We start from the raw sequence: 8,495 nt of genomic DNA on the forward strand, positions 1-8,495 counted from the left end.
TTCCATTTGTAACTCATTACCTTGAAGGCGCAGCTTCCATATGGTAGGAAAATACAAAGGCCATGTGGCCGATTGATGAGGAAATCACCTAGGAGAAATTTAAGGATAAGTTCTGAAAATATCATATCCCTACTAGAGTTATGAAGGCCAAGCAGCGTGAATTTCTCGCACTCGTCCAAGAAAATCAGTCTATGGCTGAATATCTGCAAAAATTCAATCATTTGGCCCGTTACTCTCTGTATGACGTGGCCACCAAAGAAAGGAAGATTGACAGATTTCTTGGAGGTTTAAATCCGCAACTTCCATGTGCTCTCAGTATGTTTGAGTTCACGGATTTCCAAACTCTGGTGGACAAGGCGTTCATTGCTGAACGGGAGCACAAGCTTATATCCGATAATAGGCCTGCTAACGACCACAAGCGCAAGTTTGACCCAAAGAAGGATGGTCCACCTGTGCAAAAGGCTCGTACCTGGCAGCAGACTCAGGTGGAATACAGGCCAAATTGGTAACAGAATGTTAACAAGACCACCACCCAAGTCAAGAATATTGTGACCAATCCAATGCATGAGGAGCGTCAGCGCAATAATTCTTGTTTCATTTGTGGGCAGCACGGACATTATGCCAAGGAGTGCCCCAAGAACAACAAGATGAATGCCCTAAGCTGGCCGGAAGTCAACTTTATGGAGTCGCGGCCAGACCAGCAAAACTTCATCGGTCACGTGCATCATATCTCTGCCGATGAAGCCCAAGAGAAGCCAGAAGTCGTCATTGGTATGTTTTCTGTTAATGACATACCTGCCATAAATTTATTTGACTCTGGGGCTTCTCATTCTTTTATTTCTCGGAGTTTTTCCACCCAAAACAATTTTCCTTACACAATTTTGGGCAAAAATATGTTGGTACAAACCCCGGGATCTATAATCAAGAGCAATCTGGTCTGCCATGATCTGGAGATCAATATCAACGGGGTCTGCTTTCCAACATCTCTGATAATCACTGAGTCTGAAAAGTTGGATATTATATTGGGTATGAATTGGTTGACCAAATATCAAGTTTGCATAAATTGCACAACCCGAGAAGTCAATCTGACCAGCCTGGATGGGCAGCTCACCAAATTCTATGCTCACAAGAATATACCCAAGCCAGAATTAGTGTGCACTGTGGTGGTTGAATTGGAATTTATTCCTGTGGTCAGTGAGTACCCTGGTGTGTTTCAAGAAGAACTGCCAGGCATGCCACCAGATCGGGAACTGGAGTTTTCCATAGACCTTATGCTCGGAACCGCACTATTATACAAGAAGTATTACCGGATGCCCTCATCAGAATTAGTGGAGCTAAAGAAACAGCTTGACGAATTACTCCAAAAAGGTTATATCCCTCCCAGCTCTTCACCGTGGGGATCACCTGCAATTTTCATGGGCAAAAAGGATGGTAGTCTCCGTATGTGCATAGATTACCGCCAGCTGAATGAGGTCACCATCAAAAATAAATACCCGCTGCCAAGGATTGATGATTTGTTTGATCAGCTCAGTGGGGCTAAGGTATTCTCTAAAATCGATTTACGGACCGGATATCATCAGCTCAAGATTAAAAAGGAAGATATTCCTAACACCGCATTCACTACTCGGTACGGTCTTTATGAATATACCATGATGTCCTTTGGTTCCACCAATGCCCTGCTTTCTTCATGCATATGATGAACAAAGTATTTATGGACTTCCTCGACAAATTCGTGGTAGTCTTCATCGATGATATCCTCATTTACTCCAAGGGTGAATAAGAACACAAGGATCACCTCCGAGCAGCACTACAACGGCTCCGCGACCATCAGCTATACGCCAAGTTCAGTAAGTGTGAATTTTGGCTCAAGAAAGTTGGGTTTCTCGGACATGTACTATCCGCCAAAGGTATAGCCGTGGACCCGAGCAAATTAAAGGATGTGCTCGATTGGGTACCACCCACGACCGTGACACAGATCCGGAGTTTCCTCGGATTAGCTGGATACTATCGTTGTTTTATTGAAGGGTTTTCCAAAATTGCTAAAACCCATGATGGAGCTGCTCAAAAAGGATACAAAGTTTAAGTGGACAGAGGACTATGAGAAGAGTTTTAATGAGATGAAGATACGACTGACAACCGCACTTGTATTGACTCTTCCAGACATTTATCGCAACTTTGATGTGTACTGCAATGCCTCCAGACAATGTATTGGTTGTGTGTTGATGCAAGATAGCAAGGTAGTAGCATATGCATCACGACAGCTACGACCCCATGAGGGAAATTATCCTACTCATGATTTGGAATTGGCTACAGTGGTTCAAGCATTAAAAATTTGGAGACACTACCTCATTGGAAAAAGGTGCCAACTTTTTACCGACCACAAAAGCCTCAAGTACATTTTCACTCAGCCAGATTTAAATCTCCGTCAGCGAAGATGGTTAGAGTTGGTCAAGGATTATGACCTTGGAATAAATTACCATCCATGCAAGGCCAACATCGTTGCTGATGCGCTCAGTCGAAAGCCCGTCAGCTTAAATGTCATGTTAAAATCATTCGCACCAAACTCCAAGAGGAGATCGCTCAGCTCAACTTGGTCATCATAGAGGCTGATCTCGCTAATATTTTGGAAGTTACCCCCACACTTGAGATGGAGATCTGCAAGGCCCAGCCATCTGACACCAACCTACAAAAACGTGCCATGGTCCAGATGGCAAAGTAGGCCTCTGACTTCTCCAAGGACGAATTCGGTACCCTCCGATTCCGTGGACGCATTTGTGTGCCAAATCAACCGGACTTGAAGAAGAAAATCCTGTCAGAAGCCCACGAATCCGCATATTCCATTCACCCGGGAGGTACGAAAATGTATGAGGACCTTAGACAAATATTCTGGTGGGATGGAATGAAGAAAGACATTGCCTATTTTGTAGCCTGTTGTGACATATGCAACAAGGTGAAAGCAGATCATCAGAAGCCAGTCGGGCTTCTCCAACCGCTGCCAGTTTCACAGTGGAAATGGGATGACGTTTGCATGGATTTCATCATAGGATTGCCTAGGACTCAGCGAGGCAAGGATGCAATCTGGGTTATAATAGACACCCTGACCAAGGTTTCTCATTTCATTCCGATCAGCACCAGATACAGAGCAAATGAACTTGCACAACTGTATGTATCCAGGATCATCAGTCTGCATGGAGTACCCCGAACTATCACTTCTGACCGAGGTTCTTTGTTTACCTCCGCTTTTTGGTCCTGTCTCCATCAAGCCTTGGGGACAGCACTGAAATATAGTACTGCCTATCACCCTCAGACAGATGGACAGACAGAGCGGGTAAACCAAATACTCGAAGATATGTTGCGAGCCTGTGTGCTAGCCAAAGGTGCTAAATGGGAAGACTACTTGCCATATGCCGATTTCTCTTATAACAACAGTTTCTAGACCAGTCTAAAGATGTCACCATACGAAGCTCTGTATGGCCGTAAGTGCCGCACTCCTCTAAATTGGTCTCAGACTGGAGATAGCCATATCTTTGGAACGGATCTCATGCTGGAAGATGAGAAACAAGTTAGGGAAATCCGAGACACGCTACAATTGGCCAAATCTCGACAGAAGAGTTATTATGATGCCAAACATCGACAGGTCAGTTTTGAACCCGGAGAACACGTATACCTCCGAGTCACTCCTATGAAAGGAGTCAAGAGATTTCAGACTCGTGGAAAGCTAGCACCCAGATTCATTGGTCCATTCCCGAATATGTCTCGAGTGGGAACGGTTGCATATCAACTAGAACTACCCCCGGAATTGGCAGACATACACAACGTGTTCCATGTTTCGCAATTGAGACGATGCATATCCCTGCCTGAGAAAAGAACTACAATGGCTGAGATAGAATTGGCAAAAGATTTAACTTATGAAGAAAGACCATTCAAAATTTTGGATCAGATGGAAAGGGTCACTCGCAGTAAAGTCAGAAAATTTTACAAGGTTCAGTGGGAGCATCACACAGAGTCAGAAGCAACTTGGGAGCAGGAAGAATTCCTTAGGGATCAATATCCAGAATGGTTTTCCCAAGCAACCGAATCTCGAGGACGAGATTCATTCTAAGTGGGGGAGGTTTGTGACAGCTTGGGTTTTGCCCTTTCTTATTTGCTTGATTTTTCAATTGAATTTTTTTGAAACTTGGAGTTTCTTAATCTTTTCATATGGACTTAAACACTTGGGCATCCATGGATTTCACCCAAGTGCTTCACTTCCCTCCTAAATCATCATTTCACTTCTGACCCACCCCAAAAATAATCTTTGGAATATTTTTCTTCAAATAAAAATATTCATTTTCTCTCAAAAACAATAAGCCAGATCTGATTGCTTCAAAGCAACCCCAATTTTTATGGCTCAGAAAAATCTGAGATAATTCACAAGTATTCTGTGAACCCTAGTGCACCTTCCTGAACAAAAATATTTCATCACTTTTTGGAATATTTTTGCTATAGAAAATCTTTTCTATTCTGGATAGAAATGGTGGTTTCTACAACAACTACCATTTTACTTGCTCCATTTGACCTGAACTTTCTTGTGCATCTTTACCTTAGTAACTTATCACTAGCATCCAAAGCACGACTTCAAACTCCAAGCCATTTGACCATAGTAACATCACAAAGTTACTGACCAAAAACTTACTTGGTGTGTGAAAACTTCTCTACTGCTCCTGGATCCAAACCAAATCGTGGTAACACTCAAAACAACCATGAAAAACATGCCAGACATTGAGTTTATCCTTAGATCGACCTGATGTCATAGTTCACGTGGTGACCGCGTTCGTCCAGGCGTGTTGTCATGCAGCTGACACGCTCTACGACGCGCCCGAGCCTCTGTTGCTCGCGTGCTCGCTTCCCCGCCTACCTAACCATGCCAAACCTCGCCACCATCATCGTCTCAACGTTCTTAACTCCTCCCTGGTGCTCGCCGATGCCGGAGCTCGCCGTAGCGAGGACGGGCAAAGTCCGGCCAGCCCAACAGTGCGAAGCGCACTGTGCTCGTCGCCATCCTCTTGATCCTGTGCTCATCTCCGCCAGCCCACATTGGCTGCGTGACCTCCGTCGCCTTCTCCCCCTCTCACCGACGCCGCTCGTCGCCGGGCGCCGTGGACGGGTGTCCACCGGCGGAGCCCGAAGCACCCTCGCCGCTCGCCTATATATAGAGCCCTCCCCAGCCTCCTCGAGCACCATCCATCACTCACACACACCCCACGATCGAGTAGGAAGCCGGAGCCTGGCCGGGCAGGCCTTGGGCCGCCGTCCCCGAGCTCGAGCTCGCCTGCGATCCCCTATGGTCGTCGTAGTAGCTCCAGCCCCTCCCAGGCTCGGGCGACCCCTCCAGGGCCTCTGACTCTCTCCGGTGAGGCCGTCTCACCCGCATGGAGCCCCTGGAGTGGCCTCTGGTCGCCGTCTTCCTCAACTCCGACGACCTCCACGTTCTGCCTCCGCTTGCGAGGTCGATTCCGATGCTGTCCAACCGCACCTAGCTACGCTACAGGTACGAGAAGGTGCACCTCAACCCCCTCTTGCCATCTCTCCCTCTCTTTTGGGCCAAGGAGCCCTCGTCGCCGGCGAGAGCTCCAGCGAAGCCACGGCCCCCTCTATTTCCTTCTCCCTCTTCCCCCACCTGACTAGCGGGGCCCGCTAGTCAGCCACTCTATACGCGCGCGAAGCGGTACGAGTGGTGGCGCCCCTGGGCTTTACGCCTTCGGCATCACCCCCCAGTCTATTTCTTTTATTCAAATTCATTTGAATTTATAGAACACTTCAAACATTTATAACTCCTCAACCATAAGTCCCATTGAATTGATTCTATTTGCATTGTGTTCTTTGATTATAAATCTAGCAGCTCACCAAAGATGAGATTTTCCTGAGCTGTCTGGAATTTCTGGTGATTTTCAAAAGTGTTCTTGATATTTTCTTTTTGTGTTTAAAATTATTTTCAGAAGGTGAGGCTTGTCTTGAGTATCACCAGGAGGCTTGTGAACCTCATCTGCACTAAGGCAAGCCACAGCAACATTTTCATGGTGCCATTTCAATATTTGTGATTTTCTTACTTGAATGAAATGATTAATCCATGCATTTAAATAATTATGGAGTTATTTATATTCTGCTAAATATTGGTTAGTGGTTATGCTTGATTTACAGAATGGTTGAAACTAGTTTAGTGGATAAAGCAAGTTAAGATTTATTTGAGGTGATGTTAGAAATAATTTTGTTATGCATGTTAGCAATTATTTAAAGCTATGTTTTTGCCCTCTTAAATTGATAAAAATTTGTTAGAAAATGTTCTATTAAATACTTGTTTAATCATATTATTTGTCTTACAGAATGTTTGAACCCAGCTTAGTGATAAGGAAATTAAGAGTTGTTGATAGTGAAATATTTTTGACAAGCATATGAGAAATTTATTGGAGTTACTTTCTTGTGTAAGAAATTAATAAAACTTGTTGCAAAATATTTTGGTTAAGTTGTGAGTCATTTGACCAAGTAGTGTAATTTGAGTTGTTGATGTTATGCTTGGTGTATATGAGGATGACATCGGTCATTTTTATCATTATATGATGCATGTGTTGTTTTGCATTTCATGGCATGCTATGACACTGGTCATTTTTAGTTTAAAGTTAAACCTGAATATAACTCAACTTGAATATACCGTTGACTGGGTCATGGTGCCACTAAATCGAGTTTCTTTCCAGTGCAACCACATTTGCCTTTGTGGGAAGGCCTTGATTCGGTCCATTGACACGGCCTCTGGTCGGTTCCTCCATCTTGGGAAGGTTATGTCATGCTTGCCCTGGCCCGGTAAGCAGACATAATCTTGTGTGCTCGTTGATGTGATTATGGTACCGAGTCCCCGAGTGGGAGTGTCCCCGGGTGGGAGTGTTTTGACCACGACGGTGGTCGGGGTGTCTTTGGTAGACACGGGGCCACCCATGACCATCCCGTTGGGGATTTGGGTCGGAGTGGCCGGGAGAGTGCTGTGGCAATGGAGGGGTTTTGTCGGAATGCCGTTGGTCCACCCGAATGGGAGTGTGAGGCCATGGGTTCCATGGTGTGGGTACAGTGTGCTACCTCTGCAGAGTGTGTAATCTATCGATAGCCGAGTCCATGGTTACGGACACCTCGTAGTAGGTCCCACCATGAGTCAACCTTTAATAAAAATTGCACACTAAGCTATGAACTTTGCATTGTTGATGGATGGCAGAAAGGCCATCGAGGCATTTGGGACCAAATGATGGTCGTGGTTGTGATCGCCGTAAGGATCATGAGTTGTTCTTGAGAAAGACCACTTTGGTGGTGTGTTTGTGATCCAGAGATGATCACGGTTGGTAAGCTGTCCCGAGGGACGTTCGAGCATGATCACAGCATGTTGGTATAGTGTTGCATTTTTAATAATTGGTTAAATATCATGATATTGTTTGTCATTATGATTATGCCTGTTGTGAGCTTGCAAGTACATTCAATGTACTGACCTGGCATGTCATGCCAGATTTCAGGAAAGTATCGTTGGAAAGGAGCACTGTTCGAGTCTAGATCATGTCCACATCGGTGTCCCTTTGATATGGAGCTTTCACCACGATGTTATTCCGCTGCCACGTAGTTGTTCGGATCGAGGCCCCCTTATATTCACTAAATAATGTACATATTGTTCAGCCGCACCAAGTGTGCCGCTTGGCCTCGACAGCTATTGTAATGTAACTCTGTTCCGCTAGCATCAATAAAGCGGTTGTTATTCTGTACCAAGATGTTGTGTGTTGACAGAAGACATGGTCTCTGGGCTGGCAATGCATGGTAAACCGGTCGCTCTGAGCCGGGGTGCCACACGAATATAGGAACATTAGGTGAACAATTAAACATTCTTTGTTTTAGTAATATGAGCATCATATCAGATTCATATTTCAACACGTAAGCTTTGGAATTATGAGTGGCATGTTGTTTCGCTTGATGAGTTGAGGTCTCGAGGAGTAGTGCTAGCATCACACGAAGCAGTGAAGCACCTACGATGATGGTAGTGAATACAAAGAGGGTAAACCATAAGCTTTACGAGTATAGTGACCGTGCCATGGCTGATCTGAAGGTGCAAACCAGACAAAGCTACTTCGCAACCAATGTTTGCTTTCAACTAGCCAGTAGGATTTGGTACGGACAAGACAAGTACAGTAAACATTTTATGATCTATTTTCCGGGTGAGATCAATAACTTAAGCACATATGGAAGATTACCACCTCTCTTGCGACGTCGTGTAGGCCCCTGCTGATTCATTGAGGGTGTTGTGGGTGTGATGGTTGTGGGCGGCGGGGAAGAAGACTTTAGACAGCAGATGGACGGGTCGGGGGATAAATCATGTTGTCATGGATGAGGCAGTCGTAGGAGCGGCAACGGTAAGGTGGACAACGGCGCCGATGAAGCGAGACGACACGATGAAAGGATCCTGGCCTGGCGCCGTGGATGAGAGACGC

Source organism: Triticum aestivum, chromosome 6A (genome assembly GCF_018294505.1).
Source record: "Triticum aestivum cultivar Chinese Spring chromosome 6A, IWGSC CS RefSeq v2.1, whole genome shotgun sequence".
NCBI lineage: Eukaryota > Viridiplantae > Streptophyta > Magnoliopsida > Poales > Poaceae > Triticum > Triticum aestivum.